Source organism: Magnolia sinica, chromosome 14 (genome assembly GCF_029962835.1).
Source record: "Magnolia sinica isolate HGM2019 chromosome 14, MsV1, whole genome shotgun sequence".
Taxonomy (NCBI): domain Eukaryota; kingdom Viridiplantae; phylum Streptophyta; class Magnoliopsida; order Magnoliales; family Magnoliaceae; genus Magnolia; species Magnolia sinica.
Window position 1 is genome coordinate 70222570 of NC_080586.1, and position 25444 is coordinate 70248013.

Consider the following 25444-nt stretch of genomic DNA (forward strand, 5'->3'; position numbering starts at 1 on the left):
GGAAAGTAGACGGCTGTATATAAGACAACACCAAACAACGGCTGATTGGACAGAATTCGGTGTTATGTTTTGGTGGGGGTCTATGAAATATGTACTAGATCCAGTGGAGAGTCAAGATCGATTGATTAGACTGTCCAAATATCCAATGCAACTAGGAGCACTATCAGCTACAGTGCTACAGCACTGGAGCATATCTCCTTTTTCTTCTGTCTGTTTTTTATTTTATCTATTTATTTACTTTTCTGAAAGTCTGTACTGAAAGGAGTCCAGAGAACTTTCTCCTCTGGTACAAGATGATGGTTCATACGTATGTACTCAGAACATGTACTAAAGGTAAACATTTAATCAATCCAGACTGTCCAAAATCATGGGCCCAATTAGATTGATCATAAACCAACAACACTCAACTGACACCCTAACCAGCCGGTTTCCGGAAATCTAAGATGTTAAAATAAAATATAATCAACGGTCTGAATTACGCAGAAAAGTTTCCCTTTCGAGGTTTGCCAGATAGATATGATTTCCATTTTATAACCCACATATAGTGGGTCCCATGATATAGACAGTTTAATTTGAGTTATATATACCACGTGTACAATTTCTTTAAGCATGCGTATGGACCAACAAACCTGCCGGAGTATAAAAAATCCTCACCATCTCAATATTAAGATAAGCATATGTAGTCGGTTTTCGTATCTTTTAGCTTTATTTATGTCACGTTGAAGTCTCTTCCGTTGACGAAATTCTCACTCTTCTTTCGTTTTCTGGCCTATTATATCACCAGATGAAGAAAGGATCTAATTTTACAGTGCCCCACGTAAAATGATGGTGCGAGGCATTTCCATAAGATATTCATCTGCACTTGTTGAACAGTGGTAGGCATGGATCTATTCATGAGTAGGACCACCATCTACATGTTGGCATTATAGCATCAAGGCTAAAATATCAATTATTGCAGCAGTCCTGAGCTCCAATTTAAACAGTCCTTTAGTTGCAATTATGGAATAATCAAATGGGTAATTATAAGTTTTCATTATAAATTGAAAGGAATTATAACCTCCGACTCCACCTAAAATCTTAGGAATTCGTTGCTTTAAAATGGGTCGGTTGATATGCTTTAAAATATTTCTAATATATTCCTTTTTTATTTTTTTCATGTCGTTGGGTTGAAAACGAGAAATATCTGCTGGAACTTTCCCGTAGAAGTATTTTAACAACACTTTCGGTCATATTAGTAGATGTTATTCGAATCGTACTTTTTTATTTATATTATTATTTCTTATAGAAGTTAATATATTGGCCATACGGGAAAACTTAGGAAAGTAACATGAAAGCGCAGCCTATTTGATTTTTTAAATTGGTAGTAAATGACTTGTAAGCGGGTTAACTATCACTTTTTACTATTGTTTGTTTTTTTTTTTTTTTAATTACTATCTTGAAAATTGTGAAAATTTTAGGGCCTGTTTAGATAATGGACTACCATAATAATATAGTGTAAAACTTGCATCACTATTTTTTACTTTTGATTGGATATTACTTATTGTCAAATCACAATAATCCTTTGGAATCACACATATCACAGATTAGCGTGTCGACACGGCATACTTTCGTAGACCCCGTCATAATGTATATGCTATATCCACACCATACATCCCTCTTACATGATCATTTAATGGAATGAATCAAAAAATGAGGCAGGTGCAAAGATGATATAGACCACACCATAGCTAGCATGGGAATTGAACACTTTCCATTGAAAACTTCTTGAGGTCATGGAGGTGTTGGATTAAGCTCATTTTTGGAGATATGCTCTAAAATGATTTTGCAAAATGAATGGATGGTATGGATATAATACATATTAACAAAATCACATGCAATTGTATCTAGCCAACGAAATTACTTTCATGTAGAAAGTGGAGATGCAAGAGTAGTATTACATATAGTCACTGGTTTGTCGTCCTTTGGACCATGTGGTAATGATAGTCATTACTCTTTTACCACACATTAATCTATAATCACTAATCCAAACACGCCCTTAATTGAATCTCATATATTTCTAGACATAAAAATATGAGGCCCATCGTGATGAATACGTTATGTCCATGCCATCTATCCATTCCACAGGCTCATTTTAGATCTTGCATTAAAAAATGAGACAAATTCACAACTCAAATAGACCACACCACATGAAACAATTGTTTTTTTTTTTTTACACACCCCCACACACCCAGGCCATAGTGGGATTTCACGTGAAACAATTGTTATAATAAACTTCAACGGTTGAAAGGCAACATCTTCCTAGAGCCCACACGTATGCTTATTTGTCGTCCAACTTGTTCATAAGATCATACAGACATGGATAAAGGGAAAACATAGAAATCAGCTTGATCTAAAATTTATGTGGTCCCAAAGCAATTATTAATGGTAGGCATTTGATTCCCACGATTTAATGGTGTGGTTCACTTGAGCTTTAGATCTGCCTCATTTTTGGGCTCATGCCCTAAAATGAGCGAGCAGAATGAATGGACAGCATGGAAATGATCCATACATCATGGTCGGCCTCACTATTCTTACGCCCCATATTTCTTCGAGTGCCTTTGTTTTGCATCAAAATTTTCACTTGTGAACATCAACTTTGAAACAAGAGGAGGAAATACAAGTGTAAGTAACGATAGCTATTTACAATGTATTTACATTATAATATAGGAATCAAACAGGCCCAAAAAGGCACAGCAAGTGAAATGCACAAGAAAAGATGAAAGGAGAGAGGGCATTCAAAGGGTAAAAGTGCAGGCTACACTTAGATATTAAAAGTGCATGCAAAGAGATTGGGCTATCTTTAATGTAAAATACGTAAACACATATGCAAACACAAATCAGGCCACACAAATAGGGTGTCAGTCGCTCAGCATCAAAATCTTGAAATGGTAGACATTCCCTAAGCTTTGGACATGGATATTTAATTACCTAATGTCCTTCCAATGTCCTTTTGAAACCTAGATTTTTCAGCCCTCACAGACTAATTTTATAGGTAAAACTATCCATGGCTACCCTTGTTATATATAGTAGAGATTTTAGACATGAAAATTTCACACAAAGATGCGATCCGGGCTTGATGTTGGATAGTTTCTGGCCTAACTTTTCAGAAATCTTGTTCTTGAATCTCAAAATAATTTCTAAATTTAGATTCGATCGTGCTGTATTCCAATATGAGACTTTTTGTAGTACAATGGATCGATCTTGAGCTTGTGGACCATCACATCAACTGATCAGGTGTGACCCACCTGCAATAGTCCCATATGTTTTCAAGATTGTGATATTTCAGCTAGGATTTGCAATGGGCTAAATAGCCGACACGGTTCTGGGCTTTTCCCGATTGTTAGGCCAATAGAACGTCGGTAAGGTAAATTTTTCAACTACAAGCATGTTTGATTGGTTTGATTACAAGGAGTCCTTGAAAAAATGAAAATATTTTTTTACTTGATTTAACTTTTTTAGCAAAGAAAGTGTGAATTCTACGAAGTAAATATTAGCTTTATTCATGATTGCAATTCTCTGCGGGGAATAGCAAGTAGTTTGATGAATCTGAGATTTCAGCTCATGGTTGAAAATCAGATCATTTTTTTCGGAAGTGTTAATGGAAATAATGATTAAATAATTATTGCAGTTTTTCTTCTCCACACATTAGATTTCTCATGATAAAGATTGGTGTGGGCAATCCAGGTCACACAAATAATGGGCTTATGATAGACCATAGTGCGATCTAGGTATATCCTATGACCCAACTAAAAAGATTGGTGTGTCCCATCATTTGTACCATAGACTGGTAAGAAGTGGGGGATGTGGAATACCCCCAAGTGGGTCATATGGTATGCTGCTGACAAATGAAGCTGAGGAATCGGATCGGGAGAGTAGATGTCTTGGTCATATATAGTATTTTGGCATGCTGAATATGAGTGCTTATTATATGAAGATTAAAAAAAGGGAGACAAGCCAAAAGTCACTTTTAATGGAGGAATTGGGATGGGACTGCCACTTTAATTAGATAAAAAGGGGAATTCCACAACCATAAAGTTTGTTACCTTCATTTTAATGGTCTTCCTATTGCCTTTTTTGCACTAATTTATGTTGATGAGAGAGAGGAGGAGGATGGTCTTCTAAGTGGCTCATGTTCAAACTTTGCCCATTTGTACAAGATCCATGCCATGCATCAGGAGGGGACCAACGTCAACATGTTGTGGCCAAAAATGAGTTTGCCCTTCATTATCTAAACATTATTTGGACATTGGATATGGATATGTAGGCTTGATTTCTTTTTTCTTTTCTAATCTATTTTCACATATATTGTGAGTGATTAATGAACATTTTTTTGACTTGGCCTCAAAGGGTTGCTGAAAATCACCCCACATGATCAGTGCACGCAAAGCAAAACCCAAAAAAAAAAAAAAAACTCAAAGAACAAAGAACCAAAGCAAAGTAAAAAATGAGGTACAAAATTTACGTGATTAATCAATATACTTTATATACTACGGAGCTTTCTTCTTTGCTAAAACCAAAGAATACATAAATAAAAGGCTTACCTCTCTCTCACTTTTCTATTATAAAAGAACTCTCCTACCAAGGTAGGAAAGAATTCTCTCTAATCCTTATCTATGCTCGTCCTTATATAAACCACACTACCTAGAGAAAACATGTGCAAAGCCCAAGGAAACTTGGCTTCACCTCACGTGAAAAATGTAAGAGAGAGAGAGAGAGAGAGAGAGAGAGCCATCTCTCTATCGGAGACATGGATGCATGAAACGCGTTTAAGACTCCACCTCAATATTCTCATACTTGAAAACGAGTTTATTTAATCATGCGAAAATACTCAAAACAATTATCCAAACGTTACCAATCACTAAATAACAACAAACTCAAGAGAAGTTTTGCACCAAGAAAACTTTTCCCTTGCAATGGGATTTGTTAGCATGGTGTGAATCTTTTGTAATGAGATTTTTTCATCTTCCACCACATCATCAAAGTAATACTGAATAGCAATTCAATTTGTATAAGCATGAAATACTACTAGATTCTTAGCCAAGTACAATGCACTCTAACTATCATAGTGAATTACTACCTCTTTCTGCTAAATTTTCAATTCTATTAACAACCTCTTTGACCAAATTCCTTCCTTGCATGCATGTGTAACTGATATGTACTGCTTGCATAATAAACAAAGATACCACTAACTCCAATCTTAATATTCAATTTATCGCATTGCTGACACAAAACATAACTTGTGATAGATCTTTTATATATACTTTTCATCAATGAACCCAACTCTAAATTTTGGCCACTATAATAAATATTAGTCTCGAAAGTACTATTTAAGTAATGAACGATCCACTTCATAGCAATTCAATGATCTTTATCTCGATTCACTATATATTTACTAACTGCTCTCACTGCTTATGCAATGTCTGGTCCAGTGCACATCATGACAAGTACCATAAATGAATATAGTACTTGAGACATATCTACCTTCTTCACTTTTGTATTAGGATACTGATCTAAAGATAGCTTGCAACTATTTAGGAAATAGAGTACTGATTTGATTAAAATTTTGCATATTGACAAAAAACTCTTATAACAAAACCCTTTTAAATTAATCAAACTTTGATATCCTTCATACATCTAATTATGATCATTGTAAGAATCTTATTAATGTGCTCAAATCCTTTATATTAAATTTCTTAGCAAATGAGTTTTTAATTTCGCAATAGTATATTTACTTATACCTACAAATGGCATATTATCCACAAATAGTAATAAGATGATAAAGCCACAATTACCGTATCTATGAATAAAGAGAAGATGATATGCTTCACATCGATAAAATTTTAAGCTCATAATAAATAAATCAATCCGTTTGTACAATACATTTCCTCATGCTTTAATTTAGAAAATAATTTTTCCAACAACAAACAAGATTCTTCATATTTTCTTCAATAAAATCTTTAAGTTGAGTCATGTAAATTTTTTCATCAAAATTCCCATACAAAAAAAAAACAGTTTTTACATTCAACTGCTTAAGTTCTAAGTCAAATCATAATCGACATGTTATGAATAGTGGTCAATAGGAGAATTCGAGAAAATATCTCATTAAAGTTAATACTAAATTTTTTAGCATACCATTTTACCAATAATTATCCTTCATGTCTTTTAAAATTCTCATTTGTATCTTTCTGCAGATTGTAAACATATTTGCAATGAAATAACCTTCCGTCTTTTAGGTAATTCAACAAGTTCATAACTCATATTTATATACAAAGTTTTAATTTTTCTCCTCCCACTCTTTATTGACTAGCATCCACAAATTCACACATCTCTCAATATAAATAAATCTTATACTATTCTGTCATGCACGTATAAGCCGTAATATAATCCTTGATCAAAATAGAAGATTTTATAACTCTCTTTGCTTGGCTTTGATCACTTAGAAATTCAACACTCGGTATCTCATATATATACTCTTCTCCAAATTCATCTTTAATTATATAATCTCGTTAATCTTTTAAGTCAAAAAGATGATTTTGAACATCATTTAAAGATTTTAATTCAATTATCTCTCATAATTTTGAGCATCGTAGTTCCTTATCTTTTTGCATTAAGTATTCATTAAAAATAACATCTCGGCTAATCATTAACTTATGAACAATAAGGTCTCATGATCTATAACTCTCTATTCCATCTGCATAAGCCAAAAAAATATACTTTCAAAACCTTACATTAGTTTAGTCATTTGCTGCTTGAGAATCCATATATTTGCACCACGACCAAAAGAATGAATTGTTGTCAGATGTCTTCAATCTGTACATGAAACAGGCTCGATCGATTGACCACCTTGATCAATCAATCGAGAGCACCTCGAATTATACAGATTGGTCTCTAGAAAGTTTTGGATAGTCCTAATTGATCAAACTGTCGAGTCAATTGATCAACAATATTCGAAAATACTTGTAAACTCTATGGACACTTTTGAGCATGTTCGAACAATTGAACATGTGGTACTCGATTGATTAAGGATTACTTAATCGATGTCGATCAATTGATGCTTAGATCGACGGCATGTGCAATTTTACGTAATTTTGCAATTAGTTTCTTATTTCATATGTTATGCTATATATATGGGTGTAATTGAGGGATTAGGGTATTCCAATTAGGGCTAAAATGTTTCTAGAGTTTAGAGATGAGAAAATAAGGATTTTCTTAATTATAAGTTCTTTTATCTCTTATAATTTTTTCTTTCATAATGATTGCTCATCGCTTTGTATCATAGTTTTTTTCACGTAAAATTCATGTGTACTTGTGTATGCTTTGTTTGTGTTTGCTTATCATTATATGATATGAAATTGGAGTTTGCTTTTACGCTCACCCAATATGAATAAATAAATAATTAACAAGTTTTTCAAACCATATCTCTTCAGGGATCTTGCAATCTAATGTAGTTATAGAAAATGATTCATGAAGTAATAAGTCATGTTAACAGCTTATGCCTTAAAACACCACTCAAGCCTAGTAGACCTCAACATGCTTATAACATGATTCATGAGTATATGGTTCATACGTTTAATGACTCCATTTTATTGTAGAGTGTTAGGGACCATGTAATGTTTCCCAACATGCTCACTGTAAAAATATTTGAATTCTTTCGAGGGTACTCTCCTCTATTGTGAATCTCAAACACTTAATCTCATTTCTCTTCTGATTTTCAATCAATGTTTTAAAATTGACAAAAGAAGCAAAAGCATCACTCCTTTTAAGCATATAAATGCATACCTTATTTAAGAAATCGTCAAAAAAAAAAAAAAAAAAAAAAACTTCAAACCTCTCAAGAAATTGACATAAGCTTCCTAAGTGTTAAAATAAATTAGATTTAAGACATCATTACCTTTAGCAATAGAAAATGAAAAATGAATTCTATGAAAAAATTTTAAATAAACAATCCTTATAAAAATATAAATTAATAGATTTTTAATTAGGAATTAAAGTTTGATCAAGAAGCACATTTAGTATTTGCTCATGCGGCCCAACTACATGTACTAAATTATAGCAGAGTCTTCCATGACATTGGCAATAATAGAATCACCACCCATAATATCTTGATCAACCAATATAATAACCCATCAACTCTTCCTTCGCACTTACCATCATCGCTTTTACTGTCTTCATTAGATCATTTCTACTACATAATTTGTAACCATTTTCATTTAAAAAAAATAATGAAAGAAGAGTCTTCTACAAATTTTGTGTGTGCCAAACACTTCAAATTATAAGTTTGATACCATCAAACAGTGATTTTTGTTGCGCAGCACACCAACAACGCAGTGAACCGAGATCCAATCTTCGGTCTCACCCACAAACGATAAATAAGAAGAAATATAATCTAGTGATAGAATCAAAGTATACCAAAACAAACCACAAGACAAAATATATGTGGAAAAATCCCAAGAAGGGTAAAAAATCACGAGTGCAAACTTCCACTATGAAGAAAACGAGATTACAAACAATATACTAACATCTGCCCTTGGATGTATAGAAAAAACCCTTTACATACACTTTAGAATACTTTTCTCATACCCTAAAATAACCCTAGCTAGGACCCCTATTTATAGTTTAGGAAACTTCCCTTCCGTACTCTTGCGAAACCGCCTTAAAGTTACGCACCAAATCCATACAAAATTTGTGTAACCTCGACTAGTCGAGACAGACCCTCGACCGGTTGAGTGGGCCACTTGACCGGTCGAGTATGGACCTTGACTGGTCGAGCACCACGGACCAAAAATAACTTTTACTCGCTGACCTTTGAGTCAAGCGAACCCTCGACTGGTCGAGTGGGCCACTCGACGGGTCGAGCAGCCCTGTCCAGATGTGGCTCCACATCTCAACAATCTCCCACTTGGAGACACATTGTCATAAACCTCCGTCTTCTATATCCGGAGTACACCACCTCCCCATCTTTGAGCCTAAAGACCAATCAAAGCTGAACTCTGTTCAGCTTCTCCCGTGTGACCGCCTTGGTCAGTATATCTTTAGGATTCTCACTTATATGGATTTTCTCTAGAGCAATCGATTCATGTTCCAGTAATGAACGTATAAAGTAATATCTGATGTTAATATGCTTGGTCCTTGAATGAAAGGCTGAATTCTTAATCAAGTATATTGCACTTTGACTATCACTGTACAGCTTGCAATCTGCTTGCTTCTTTCCCAACTCTTCTATGAAACCTTGCATCTACACCATCTCCTTACACGCTTCTATTGCTGCAACATATTCTGCTTCCGTTGTACTGATAGATACTATCTTCTGTAACTAAGAGACCTAACTGACTGCAGCACTATCCAGAGTAAAGACATACCCTGTAGTGCTTCTTCTGTTGTCGATATCTCCTGCCAAATTTGAATCTACGTAGCCTTGTAGCTTGATTTTCGATCCACCATAACACAGCCCTACATCCACAGTACCTACTAGGTATCTAAGGATCCACTTCACAGCTTCCCAATGTTCTTTCCCAAGGTTGTTCATGAACCTGCTAACAACTCCCACTACTTGAGCAATATCTGGCCTCGTGCTCACCATAACATACACAAGACTCCCAATAGCTGACGCGTATGAGACTTTAACCATATAATCTCGTTCCTCATGCATCTTTGCACCTTGCTCCTTAAAAAGCTTGAAGTGGTTGGAATGGAATGTTAACCGGCTTAGTACCACACATACTGAATCGATCGAGTACCTTGGCTATGTACTCTGCATGTGACAAAACTAGTTTCTTATTTTTCCTGTCATACTTTATCCTCATGCCTAGGATTTATTTTGCAACTCCTAAATCCTTCTTGGCAAATTCTCTAGACAATTGTCTTTTGAGATCTTAGATGTCCTTCATTCTTGATCCGACCACAAGTATATCATCAACGTACAGAAGAATGATGATGTACAACGTATTAAACTTCTTCAAATAGCAACAATGGTCTGCGTGACATCTCCTAAAACCGTTTCCCGACATGAAACTGTCGAACTTCTTATACCACTGTCTCGAGGTCTGCTTCAGGCTATATAGACTCTTTTTCAATCTACATACCTTGTTCTCCTTTCCTGGTACCACGTATCCTGTCGACTGATGCATATATATATATATATATATATATATATATATATATATATATCTCTTCTTCAAGGTCCCCATGAAGAAAGGCTGTCTTAACATCAGGCTGCTCTAGATTTAAGTCCTCTATAGCCACTATACTAAAGACCATGCGAATCGTAAACATTTTCACTACTGGTGAAAATATTTCAGTGAGGTCGATACCTGCCTTTTGTTGGAACCCTTTCACAACCAATCTAGCATTGTATTATTTCGAACCATCATACTCCTCATTCAATTTGTAAAGCCACTTGTTATGAAGAGATTTCTTAATCTTAGGTAGAGTGAGTAGCTCCCACATACGATTTGACTCAAAAGAGTTCATCTCATCATCCATAGCCTTCTCTCACTTAACTCGTGTATCTGATTGTAATGTGTAATGACCCGAAAAATTTCGTGCCAAGACCCGAGTACTAGCTCATATTTTCTTAGAAGTTATGTGTGGGTTAATTAGCGTTAAAATCAATTGCTTGTGAAATTTGCACCAATCACTTTAAATTCGAGCTGCAGGACTCAAAACCTATAGAATCGTTAACGTTATGTTACCCCAAAATCTAGGATTTAACGCTAAACTCAGTTGCTCTCGGGAGTATTGGGAAACTTTGTATCGGACCTGGACCGTGCGTTGAAAGTCCGATAGCGTCGATCTTAGACAATTTTGGTCATCTTGTTGGGCTTGACCATCACCTCAAAAATCATGTCCAGATGATGTCCTGGGTCGATTTGCTTGAGTCCGGAGTAAGGAGTATGAGAAAGCTGAGAAATTAAATATAATTTATGAAATCTGAGTTGAGTCGCTTACGCCCCAATTCTAAGCTTTCTGACCGTTGAATTTTGACCCAATTTCACCCTCGGATCATGGAAGATGGCCCTGACATGTCCAAGTGCCGGTGGACCTGATCGAGTTTTGGTGACCGTTGAATTGAGAGTGGTCCGCCACGGCTGATCTGTAAATCCGATCGGTACGAAAACTCAGCCTGACCTAGATCCATGGTCAGTGAGCTTAAGTCCGACCGCACGTGGAGAAAGGACCACCAGAAGTGCTCCATTGGACCAATATAGACCTGATTTGGTTATAACCTAAGTATACCTTGGCCTTGCGGCTATTTTCATCTCTTTTAGGCCTATATAAAGACCTTAAAACCCTCACTCTCTTTTCCATACGAATTTCCTAACCCTAGCTAAGAAAGAGAGAGGAAAAGAGAGAGAAAGTGAGAGAGAAGTTGGTGAATCATCTTGAGATTCTTTTCTGTTACTCTGTGTACCTAAACCATCACTTTTGAATCGTTATTCCGGCGATTTTAAGTTCCTTCTTGGGTAAGTTAATCAAACCCTAGCCTGTTTTAGAGCTTAGACTTGTCTAAGTGTTGATGTAGCTCATTTCTATTCTTGTCTTAGGTTTTCTAGTCACCGTTGACGAAGACCTATCGTCTGAATCAGATCTATCGTGTTTTCTAGTTTAAGGTGCGGACTATATTCGTATAGGTTATGGTTTTCAAGGCTTTCAATGTTGGGTAATGGTTTATTATTGTTGTGGTTGCAATTTCACATGCCAACTGTGATGTTTATTTTGCGTTCCTGAAATATATGAGTTATATTGAGATTTGTGTATTCTATGTATATGTAGGAAGTATCATATACGTATAAAATATGAACATGTGTTTGCCATGATTAATTGTCATGTACTTGTATTAGCTATATGTGTGTCAACTCCTTGGCGAAAGAAATTGTCCAAATGTGTGTTGTCACCAACATACGTCATGTATGTTGACATATGTAGTCTAAGTGTTTGTAGAAATGTCTGAATGATCTAGTGAATAATATATTATCCTATTTATGGGTGTTGAGAAGAGATTCTCAACTACCCTATGGAGGTGTATGATTTCCTATATGCCATTTACATTCTTTGTTGTTTAACTTTAAGCACTACTTATGTGTAATTCATGTTAAGTTGATATTCTTCAAATGCTCACATACTGTATGATTAGTATGGTTGTTCCATCATTGTTCTAAATTGTTAGTATGAATATCTGTTATAATTGAAGATGTTTGGGACTATGGAATAGTCCAGGAAATCGGTAACAATCTTTGCGTTCGTGGCCGAGGTTATTTTCGCCACGTAAGACGTGTTTGACGAAACTGAGTCGTATTAGGGTTGTCGGTAGTGGTTTGGCCACACGGAGTGTTAGCACACTATATGTCGTTCAACTCAACGTGCACTCGTGCTAATCGAGTTCGTCCAGTAACCTGATTGTTCGATGTATGTTCACCATGTATGGACGCTATTGTTTGAATCTAGGGTTCCAAACTTACCAATGAAATTTCGTAACCATTATACCTTGATCCGCTAAGACTCATTGGGCGGACATGGTGGTACGGGACACCGTGGTCGAGCTGTCAGCCTACGCTGGGGTAACGAGCCTCCCCGTAGTGACCAGTGAGCACATCAGACTCGTGAGCCGATTATGGTGGTATGGGACACTATATTCATGCTGTCGGCCTACATTGATTGGTGACGAGCCCTTTGTAGTGACCTCGAGCATACCTTGCTACAGCATTGAGGCGACGAGCTTTAGGGTAATAACTAAGGTATGATAGGTATGCATTGATTGGTGACGAGCCCTTTACAGTGACCTGAAACCACATGATCGTATGAGATTGTCTAGGACTGACGACCCTATAATGGATCACTGTTTGGAAATTGATATAAGGAAGGTACCTTAGTTTCCCAATCCTGCTGTATGAAAAGGACTAATAACAACTTGATAATCATGTTCATGCATCGCATTGCATGTGTGTAGGAGTTGTTGGCACTGCGGGAGGTTGTCATGCGTACCATAAGATGAAGACGCTGAGGGAGTGCAAGCGAGGGCATGCATCATTCCTACATACATCTTTGCATTAACAAGAATAGTTAGGATGTGTTTGATTGTGTTGCCTTATCATTGCTGCTTGATTGATTTGATAACATGTTAACTTTTACTATATAGTTCTACTGAGTTGATCACTCACTCCCACATTCTGGGACGGTGTTTAAACACCAACTAGACTCTATCTTAGCTGCAGATGATGACGCGACCCCTGAGGCAGAGCAGGAGTACGAGGATGATGAGGACGCGTTTTCTTTTATGCAATTCTCAAGCAAGTTCATGTGAGCCATGTCCTGATGTGCGGGGATTCTAGGTTTTCTTTTGTAATAATGTCATTTAATGCTTGTAATTTTAAAAGCAGCACTTGTAATTATGACCTGGCAGAGTATACGTATTTCAGGGATTTGCACATGTACACATATATTTCTTTAAGTCTTCCGCTTGCGTCTTTCACTTATCCCTGAATTATGTTTACAGTTTGGCTTAATCTATTCCATGTTTATGCACTCTACAGACAACATACATTCATCATTCAATATGTTGCATAAGTGATGTTTTGAAACTCGGGAGCTGAGTTATGCTCGACCCTCGAATTTCAGGGCGTTACAAGTTGGTATCAGAGCATGATTTAGATTAAACCGGACCTGGGTTATGGTCACACACCGCACGCTGTAGCCACCTTAGTGTAGGAGGGTGCAAGTTTATTGTAGAATTTGTGTATGTTTTCCCGTTGCTCCTATCGGCGAAAGTTTACTGAAAACGATCACCGAGATTGACTCTGTGCACACTCCTGATCACACACAGCCACCCAAAATCTCTTCTAGACCGTCCATTGACGAGTTTAGATGGTGTATCACCCCATCTCAGCCCTTAAAATGTCTGTAAATCTGAATCTGTATCAGATTCTATTCCTAGTGACCCGGTATGCGTCGAATTGGACTAAGGGCCCGATCGGGGCAATTCTAGGAGGACCCAGGGGGGATCCACCTCATTTGTAAGCTTAGGGGCCAGGAGGACCTTGCCCAAACGGCGAGTCATCGCCGGACTATCCAGAGACTGGCGATGACCTCGCCAGTTCAGCGAGCCCTCGCCGCCCAGCGGGCCAGGTCGGGTGGGCTGGCTCGGGCCGACGCATGTGGGGTCTTGTGTGGCCCACTCCTCCATGGTTGCCCGATTTTAACCCTTTCTAAAACCCCTTTCCTTCACAAACTCACCCTCCAAGCTTCCCTTTTCTTGAAATTTCTCTCAAAACCCCACCAAAATCCCTCCCCAAAATCCTTCTTCCATTTTCATGCACACCCATCCAACCCATCTCAAAAACCCATCTTCATTGTTGTTTTCTCTCTCTTTCCTTTCCATTTGAGCACCCAACTCCTTCCTTTGGGTCTCAAAATCGTGGGAGCCTTATCATCCTTCCCATTTTCCTCTTTTCCCTCATTTTTCATGGCCCTATTTAAGTTTGTAACGGCCATATTTTCCATCTCCACCTTTCTCTCTTTGATGGGGAAGAAGAGAGCACCCGTTGATGAAGCCGGGCCTAGCCGCCCAACCCATGCACGGAGGCCGAGAGGTGCCGCCATGAGCACGACTGCCACCCGAGAGTTTCAGACGAAGAGGGACCTTGATCCTCAAGCTCCCATTGGAAGAACTCTGTTGGCGGAGCTATCTCAGGGAGTGTATGAAGGCCATAGAGTCCTTTTTGAAGCTCATGTAGATCCGCGGCTGTTTAGTGAGTTTCTCTTGTTGGAGCACCTGGAAGGGGCTGGTTGGTGTCCCTTGTTCGAGGGTGAATATCGCGCCAATGTGAGTACTGTCCGAGCTTTTTATGCCCACATTCGGGAACCCTTACTGGAGCCTCTGCAGTTCAAGATCCCTTGTGGAAGAGATCGGGATGCCACGATTAACGTTGCTGTGATATCCCGACTCCTGAATGTTTCGCTTGGCGAGGTTCATGCGAGTGAGAAGAATTTGAGCAGTGCGCGCGAGAGGGATCGCCGCACGCGGTTCCTGTGTGGTCGTCTGGTTGAATGGCAGCCGAATAGAAGCCTTTTAGCTACCAACATGACGGACGACTTCCGCTTGCTTCACCACATGTGCACATTCAATGTTTATCCAAGGTGGAGCAACCGCAGCGAGTGTACGCGCCTGATGGTAGATTTCTTGTATCAGATGGGGCAAGGAGAGAACCTATGTGTGCCAACGTACATCTTGCGTCAGATTGTCCTTATCGCTCATTCGAATAGGAGGACCAAATCGCTCCCATTTGGCCGACTTATCTGTAAGTTTGCATATGAGTTTGGCTACAGGCTTGGGGCAGAAAAGTCGGTACCTGTTCGATACATTAATGAGACGACTCTTAAGCGGATGGACATTGGGCCTCGTCGACGATAAGTCCCATTTGAAGAAAGTGAGGATGAGACAAAGAGCGATGAGGAAGAGAGTTATGGTGAAGGTGGAGCAGAGATAGAAAAAGAAGAAGAAGAGCAGGATGAGGAAGAGGTGGAGGCCCAGGACACGAGTGAGAGTTCTCCTCCTTTGGCACCAGAACAGAGCGCAGATCAAGCTGCCAGGGATGCCCGTATTGTTCAGCTTGAGGAGGGTCAGGGTGTTCTACGTCAGGATATCATGGATCTTCGAGGCCTCGTGAAGCATAAGTTTAAAAAGGTGTCTCGAACTCTGAGGTCTATCCTGTGTTGTCTGCAGGATAAGGGTGCCCCTCCTCCATCTCCTGATTCTGACGAGTAGTTGCAGTTGTTGTCGTCCTTTGCTCTGTTTGTTGTTTATTTTTATGTATAGCCGTTGTTGGCGCAGTAGTTTAGAAGTTGTTTGTTGTTTGAAGTTGTAGATGTTTTAGTTCACATGCTTTCTCTGTCGCGATTCATGTAATGCTGCACTTCTTGTATTGCGACAATTTTGTTAAATGGAATGCATGTTCTTATCTTTGAGTTGTGATGTAAATGCTGTATGGGTGGATTATGTGAATGTTGGATCTCACAGGTTGCATCCTCTGTTGAATGTAGGGTATGCCTCCTAAGGGATCGAAGACTTCGACCCGTTTCTCTTTAGTCGAGTCGCTCACCGAGTTTTCTCCCCTAGGCGATAGCCAGACGGATCCACAGTCGGGCCCGTCTCATATTGGTGTTGGGCTGGACTCTCAGCCAGCTATTGGCCCCGCTGCTAGGGCAACTCCTGTGATACCACCCATGGCTACACCAGTCACGCCTTCGGTTCCTGAGCCGAACCGTGCATCTGCGTCGACGCCTTATGCATCTTCATCCGCTTCGCCTCCTGATAGGTTTGAGCAGATGATGCTGTTGATGCAGCAGTACAGATTCAGCAGCAGCAACAACAGCAGCAGTTTTTATCTTCCATGGCTAGCATCTTTACTCAGTCGATGGGGGCGACTCCACCTGCTTCACCTATGCACCCATCTGGGAGCGCTAGTACGAGCGGCACTTTTGAGCGATTCCAACACTTACGACCTCCCACATTTGCGGGTTCTCATAGACCCGAGGAGGCCGAGTACTGGATTGATCGCATCTCTAAGATGCTGAGGCCGCTGCACTGTTCTGAGGCTGAGCAGGTCGAGCTTGCCTCCTTCATGTTTGAGAAGGAGGCCAGTTTATAGTGGGACAGTGTTCTCCGCACAGTTGCGGAAGGGTATGAGTGGACATGGCAGGGGTTTGAGGCATGCTTCCACAAAAAGTATTTTCCGGTTATGTACTGACACGAGAAGGAGAGTGAGTTCCTTCGCCTCCGTCAGGGAGGGATGTCAGTGACTGAATATGAGAACCGGTTTATTGAGCTGGGTCGCTATGCTCCATTGCTCCTGAGTGATCAGCCGATGCGGATGAGGCATTTTTCTGAGAGGTTGAGGCCTGAGATCCGATCAAAGATGTGTTGTGCTAGCATATCTTCTTATGTTGAGTTAGTGAGCATATCTCTGCGAGCTGAGTAGGACTGAGACAGGTCATCCCCTATGTGAGCACCTATGGTTCCCAGACCGCGACCCGACTTGTCGAGCGCACCATTTCTTGGCAAGAGGCCGCGGGCAGATTCTCCACCGAGGTGTGCAGCGCCGCCCGCTTAGCAGATGCGTTCTGACTTTTGTTGTTCGTACTGTGGAAAGATTAGGCATTTAGATCGTAATTGCTTTACATGGATGCGGGACAGTGGATTTACTCCACCGTAGAGGATCAGCCGTCCGATGCCGCAGGTTATATCTCCTCCACCCCTTCGTTCAGCGCCAGCTCATCCATCCTTCAGACCTCCTGTACCTCGCTTCAGGCCACCTCAGCGGCCCATGGTTCCTCCGCCGAATCGTCCACAGTAGGCTCGAGTTCATGCGCTTACAGCTGAAGCGCCTGTGGCTGACTTGGTACCGAGATCTTTCGAGGTTACAGCTCACATTCAAGGTATTCCCGTTTCTTTGTTGGTGGATACAGGGTCCACTACCTCTCTTATATCGTATGCGGCAGTTAAGCGCCTGAGTTTGGGCACTGTTTCTATGAAGGGAGTGACGCTCACTACCGCTACAGGGATATCCTCTGATATGACCAAGCGTTGTATGGGTTGTTTGATTGATCTAGAGAGCAGATCGATTCTTGTTGACCTGTTTGTTGCACCTTTATACCATTACGATGTCATTTTGGGTATGGATTGGCTCACGATGATGCGAGCAGAGATTGATTGTGAAGCTAGGTTGGTGACAATCCATGGACCTAAGGGTGAGACATTTACTTTCCCTGTTCAGGTCGGTTACCCTTTTCGTTTTGGTTATTATACTTCTCTATCGGAGAGTATTGATAGTTCGGCGCTTGAAAGTACGCCGGTAGTTCAGAATTTTGAAGATGTGTTTGAGTCAATTCCTGGATTACCCCCTCAGCGCGAGATTGATTTTACTATCGATCTCATGCCTGGTGCGACACCCATTTCTTTGCCTACCTATCATATGCCTCCGAGTGAAATGGAGGAATTGAGGAAGCAGATAGATGGCTTGTTGAATCTGGGATTTATTCGGCCTAGTGTGTCTCCTTGGGGAGCACCGGTCCTGTTGTTAAGAAGAAGGATGGTTCCTTGCGATTATGTATAGATTATCGCAGGTTAAATCAGGTGACTGTGAAGAACAAGTATCATTTGCCCAGGATCGATGATTTATTTGATCAGTTGAAGGGGACATGGTACTTTTCGAAAGTTGATCCGCAGTCAGGGTATCATCAGTTGCGCGTCAAGAATGAGGACGTGGAGAAGACCGCATTCAGGGCTAATTTCGGCCATTATGAGTTCCTTGTGATGTCGTTCGGTCTTACGAATGCACTGGCCGTGTTTATGGATCTGATGAACAGGGTGTTTCGGCCATTTTTGTTCCAATTCGTCATTATTTTTATCGATGACATCTTAATATACTCTGCGAGTCGGGAAGAGCACGAGGAGCACTTGAGAGTGGTCTTGAATACTCTCAGGGAGAATAAGCTTTTTGCACAGTTCAAGAAATGTGATTTCTGAAAAGAAAAAGTCAAATTCCTAGGACATGTGGTATCCAAGGAAGGCATAACTTCACTCACAAATGCACGTGTGATTGCATATTTTAATTGAAAAGTTTCTGGTAACACCCAAGAACATCCAAAACTTGAGTATTAGAGCGTCTGGGTGTTACAACCTACCGCCCTTTAAATAATTTCACCCCCTAAATTGTTTAGGGTTTCTATTAGTCATGTATCTAGTGATCCCAATTATGGATATCACTACGTGAAAAATGGAAAAAAAGGATGGATTTAGAGACCGTTTTGGACCGTCTCTAAAATTGCTTGGTTTAAAGACGCTTTAGAGATGGCCGTAAACCGTCTCTAAATTTTTAGACGGCCCTTGACCGTCCTTATTATTGTATTAAAAATTTAAACGTCCGCAAATAATTTAAGACGGCCGAAAACCGTCGTTAACTGCAGATAAAAGACGGCCATTGACTGTCTGGAATAAGAGACGGTCGCTGACCGTCTTATATGCCAAAATTTGAGACGGTCAAACACCGTCCCTATTAGAGACGGTCATTGGCCGTCTCTTACTGGTGGTTTGAGACTGTCGAGGACCGTCTCAATTAGAGACGGTCGTTGGCCGTCTTTTCCTGGTGTATGGGACTGCCACGCTGTGGACTGTATTATGGACGGTTTTTAGCTGTCTCTGTTTGAGACTGTCAAGGACCGTCTCTATTAGGGATGGTCATTAACCGTCTCGTATGGGTAATCAGAGACTGTCATTGACCGTCTCAATTATAGACGGCCGATGGCCGTCCTTCTCACCCAGTCATTACCCACTGAGGCCAGCGTCTAATATAGACGGTCCTAAACCATCTCTAATGCTCCAGTAAACCTTTACCCATAAAAAATTTATGAATTACAAAAAAAAAAAAAAGTTTAAAAACTCAGAAAAATAACTAATAAAGTTTAAGAAAAAAATTTAGATTTTGAAAAAAAATGTAATTTTATAAAAATCTAGATTTTGAAATAAAAATTAAGAACTTTTAATAATGTTGATAATTTTGAAAAAAAAAAATTGATAAGAAAATGATATTTTGAAAAAGAAAATTTTAAAAATTAAACAAAATTGTAAAAAAAATTGTCAAATTGCAAAAAATATATATTTTAAAAAAGAAAACTAGATTTTGTATTTTGAAAAGAAAAATTAAAAAGTTGTATAACAAAAGTGATATTTAAAAAATGATATTTTGAAAAAGAAAATTTAAAAAATTAAACAAAATTGTGAAAAAATTGACAAATTGTAAAAAAATATATTTTTTAAAAAAAGAAAACTAGATTTTGTATTTTGAAAAGAAAAATTAAAAAGTTATATAACAAAAATAATATATAAAAAATGATATTTTGAAAAAGAGAATTTAAAAAATTAAACAAAATTGTTAAAAAAATTGACAAATTGTAAAAAAATATATTTTTAAAAAAAAGAAAACTAGATTTTGTATTTTGATAAGAAAAATTAAAAAGTTATATAACAAAAGTGATATTTAAAAAATGATATTTTGAAAAAGAAAATTTAAAAAATTAAACAAAATTGTGAAAAAATTGACAAATTATAAATTATATATATATATATATATAAAGAAAATTAGATTTTGTATTTTGAAAAGAAAAATTAAAAAGTTATATAACAAGATTTCGATAAAAAAATGATATTTTAAAAAAGAAAATATAAAAAATTAAATGAAATTGTGAAAAAATTGACAAATTGTAAATATATATATATATATATATATATATATATATATATATATATATATATTTTAAAAAAGAAAACTAGATTTTGTATTTTGACAACAAAAATTAATAAGTTTTATAACAAAACTGAGATTAAAAATTGATATTTTGAAAAAAAAAACTAAATTAAACAAAATTATGAAAAAATTAAAAAAATGTAAAAATATATATATTTTAAAAAAGAAAACTAGATTTTGTATTTTGACAAAAAAAATTGAAAAAAAAAAAAGGATCTGTACCAAATTGAATGGATGTGGCCTACAATACACAAGGTGGGATTAAAAACATGTAAACGTGAAAAGAAAAAAGAAAAAGAAGAAGAAGAAGAGTGTTAACTCGAGGTTAAAAAAAAATATATACATGTTTAAGAAACAGAAGTGCGAATCAAAGTTCCTCAATACCTTGGTAAAAAAGAAAATGGTCTAAATTCAACGGTAATATCAGATGGTTGAGATTACCCAATCATCGTGATATTAAAATAAGTGTTCTACCCAACAGAATAGATGTGCCTTTCAACAAGTGCAGACCAAAGGAGATTGAAGCATATAGATGTTTAAAAAGAATAATACAAGTCAATATTATTCATCAAGATAGGCAAAAAGAAAATGGTCCAAATTAATCCAACGGCAATTTCAGACAGTTAAGATCATCCAATCAGTGTGACCTTTGGAGAGGTACAGGTATGCCAGGTGTTGCCAACATTAAGAATTGGTACCAAATGCATACATTAATATGGGTCATTCTCATGTTATCATTTTTCGGCTACTAACTCATCTCAAAAGCAACGAGATGTAAACTTGCACAGCTTAGATATAGTTTAAGCTGCTTGTTAATTAAAAAGGAACTGGAATATAGTTTAAGCCAAATGGAATCTCAAAAAAAAAAAAAAAAGACGACCGACATCCATCTAATCGTACTAAGTCCACCAATCAGGTGGCAGAGATTGTTCCATGAAAGGCATTCCCTGCTCTCCACCCATCCACAATCGGCCCCTACATATTAGCTCCAAGGACTCCAAAACAGTAAAACACAATACATAAGTCTCACTAAAAATCCTAGAACTTGCAGAAACACAAGACATTGACACAGACAGAATTTTTTCCAAATAGAATCAAATTAATATCAGAGGTTAGTTTCCAAACACCACTAGTAGAATCAAACAATCTTTAACAAGAAAACAAAATCAAACCCTACAACACCTAAAATTCAACATACAGCCTCATCAAAACAGCAAAATCCAAAGGTGAAAAAATTATCATAAGAGTGATTTCATGACCCACCTGAGATTATTGAGTTCTTATGATTCGAAATCACATCCTAAATATATGATGGAAAAATATATGGACGATGTCGATATACATAAAATATATCAAGGTGGGCCATACACGGTTAGAGTAACACCCATGAAGGAGTTATCTAAATAGTGAAATGGTACTATAAGGTCACCTCTTGGGAACTTCCCATGAGGTTAATTTGTGTGCGCCCCACCACGATGTATGTAGAACATCAACACCATGCATTTGATGTGTCCCATTTAAGTCCAAAAATCAGTCGTATACAAAACTCAGGTGAGCCATAGCATCTAAAACTATGTGAAGACATCACTAAAACATATAAAAGTATTCAATTGGTGGGGCCCACATGAGTTTTCGATGTTTGTGAAACTTGGGTTGACTCCTCTCAACTATAGTGAATGGGCTGGATCTATGAACCACAACTAGGTGGGCCCAATAAATGATTGTGAATGTTTTAATGGGAGGGTAACCCTCTCAACTATAATATGTGGGTGTGGCCCATCCAAGTCATGGATTGACTTTATTTTTAAGCTTGTGGCCCAAAGTCACGGTTTATGATATCCACATCGTCAATCCATTTTTCCAGATCATTTTAGGGCCCGTTTGGACAAGTAGATTGGAAGGGATTGGAAGTTAAATCCCTATAGATTGGCCGAGCATGCCAAACAAACTGGGTGATCTGATCCTGGGATATACAATCCCATGGATCTTAAGACAATCTATTGACAACACCATCATTACCTTTAAATCCCATCCAATCCACCCTAATCCGGTCAAATTTGCCTAGGACATGTTTGGTTCGAGGGATTGGAAGGGATGGGAAGGTTTAATCCTGGGATTGGGCGAGTGTGCCAAACAGACTTAATATATAGCAATCCGGGGGAATATAGTAATTCCATGGATCTTAAGACAATCCATTGACAACGCCATCGTTACCTTGAAATCCATGCCATCCACCCTAAAACCATTCAATCCCTTCCAATCCACCCATCCAAACAGGCCCTTAGTGGTTGAGTCCACAATCAAAGTATATCTAAAGCTCAAGTGGACCATACCACATAAACAGTGGGAATAATGATTTCCACCGTTGAAATCTTCCTATGGCCGACAGTGATTTTGATTTGTCATCCAACCTGTTCAATAGATCACAAATACATAGATGAAGGGAAAACTAAAATATCAACTTGATCTAAAACTTCAGTGGCCTCCCAAAAAATTTCAATAGTAGACGTCCAATTTATACTATTTCCTATGATGTGGTCCACTTCAAATTTTTATAGGCTTCAATTTTGACCTTACGTAATAAAATTATATGTTAAAATGGATGGATGGAGTGGATAAATTGAATAAATCATAGTGGGCCCCACAGGATGCTTAGGGTATGAGGGCCCTATAGGGCCTAAAAATGTCTTATCTAAGCCGTCTATATATTTTAAAATATTATTATAGGGCATGAAACCAAAAATCATCTAGATTAAAGGTTAAAGTGGACCATACGGTAGGAAACATGGAGATTAAATCACATGTATTTGCTATGGTGGGGAACAGATTGGCTACTCCACCCGAGCTAGTAGTCGGTGCTCTATGGGGCCCACCATTATGTATGTGTATCATCCATGCCTTCCATCTATTTGTTATATATATCATTTTATGAGATGATAAAAATGACTTATATCTCAATCTCAAGTGGACCACATTACGAAATAGTGTTGAATGAATTTTGACCATTAAAAATGTTTTGGGGGCCATAACGTTTTAGATCAAGTTAATATTTTTTTCCCTTCATCTGGGTCTTTATGACCAACTAAACAAATTGGATGTCAAATAAACAGACAATGGGCCTTAGGAGGATTTTAATTGTGAATATCCATTCATTAATTTCGTCTATGGTGTGGCCCACCTAGGATTTACATCCCTATCATTTTTGCATCAAGCACTAAAATGATCTATAAAAATGGATGAACCGAATGGATGAAACATTTACATCATGGTGGGGCCCACAAAGCATCGACCACTAGCCACCGTCCCATCCCCAAATTTGGGCGCACGCTCAAAAGGAGTCGCGCGCCCAACTCCCTCCCCATTTCAATACCCCGCCCGTCCCTGCGCTTCTCTCTCTCTCTCGCTCTGTTTCTCTCGCCGTCCCGGTCTCTCACTCTCTCACCGGATCGAAAAAAGTCTCTCGCGGCCTCTCTCTCTCTCTCGCCGTCCGGTCTCTCTCTATCTCTCTCGCCGTCCCGGTCTCTCCCCGACCCGCGCCACTCTCTCTCTCCGTCCCGGTCCCAACTTCTTCCCACCCGCTCTCTCTCTCTCTCTCTCTCTCTCTCTCTCTCTCTCTCTCTTCCTCGCATCATCTCCGGATCTCGTGCGACCCCTGCCCTTCATCTCTTCCCCGGCAGGTACTCATTTGTTGTTAATGTTTAAGGTATGCACAACATGTGTTTGATGAAATGTCTCTGCGGGAGAAGGTGGATTGCATACTTTGCAACTCAAGCATCCGAGTAAACTCTATGGGGCCACTGCGATGTGTGTGTCTTATCCATGCAGGCTATCTATTTTTCAACTCATTTTATGGCATGAGCCTAAGGGCCCGTTTGGCCGGGTGGATTGGAAGGGTTTGAATGGTATTAGGGTGGATGGCATGGATTTCTAGGTAATAATGGTGTTGTCAGTGGATTGTTTGGAGATCCATGGGATTGATATATCCCTGGATTGCAATATCCAGTCTGTTTGGCGCGCCCGGCCAATCCCGGTATTAAACTTTCTCATCCCTTCTAATCCCTCAAACCAAACACGTCCCAGGCAAATTTGAAGGATTAGGGTGGATTTGATGGGATTTAAATGTAATGATGGTGTTGTCAGCGGATTGTCTTGAGATACCTGGGATTGGGATCAGATCACCGACTCTGTTTGGCACGCCAGGCCAATCCCAGGATTTGACTTCCAATCCCTTCCAATACCATCCAATCCCTTCCAATCCGATCGCTAAACGGGCCCTAAATGGAAGCATATCCAGTGCTCAAGTGGGCCCACCACAGGAAACAGTGGGAATCGAAGACTCACTGTTGAAAACTTCTTAGGGCAGCAGAAGTTTCGAATCAGGCTAATATTTGTGTTTTCCCTGTCTGTGTCGGCTTATGAACAAGTTGGGTGATAAATAAACATTGTTGTGGGCCCTATGAAAGTCTCAACGGTGGATGTCATAATCCCCACTCTTTCCTGTGTGTGGTCCAGCTGAGCTTTGGATAAAATGAGGATTGCTGGTCTCTGCTGGTCTCTGCCATCTATTTTTCAACTCATTTTATGGCATGAGCCTAAATGGAAGCATATCCAGTGCTCAAGTGGGCCGTCTGTTTTGACAGTTTAGTTGGGAAACAGTGGGAAACAGTGGGAATTGAACACATGTGTGACATGTTCTGCCATCTATACTTCATGTTAGACCTTAGGAAGGTTCCAACAGTGTGCAAACTGTCCATCTCATGGGACAAAATGACATCTGATGGTTGAAAAAAATCAAACTGATAGGACAATCCTAGCTGCCTAACATTTTCCCACTGAATGTGATCCAATGCTATTTTATTTAACTGCTCGTTTTAAGGCCATTAATCTGACGAATAGGAATAACCACATCTATTTTTCTCATACATGTGGGTCCCACCTGATAGTAGACCATCGTTCTTCATTTTTTTTTCCAATGCATGTTCTCAGCAGGTTACACCTGATGAATAGGCCAAATACTTTCAAGTTGTAGAGACAGAGGATGACAGAAGGATTGAGAAAAACCAAAGATACTAAAGTATCTAATGCATCTTAAATATTTAGAATTAAGA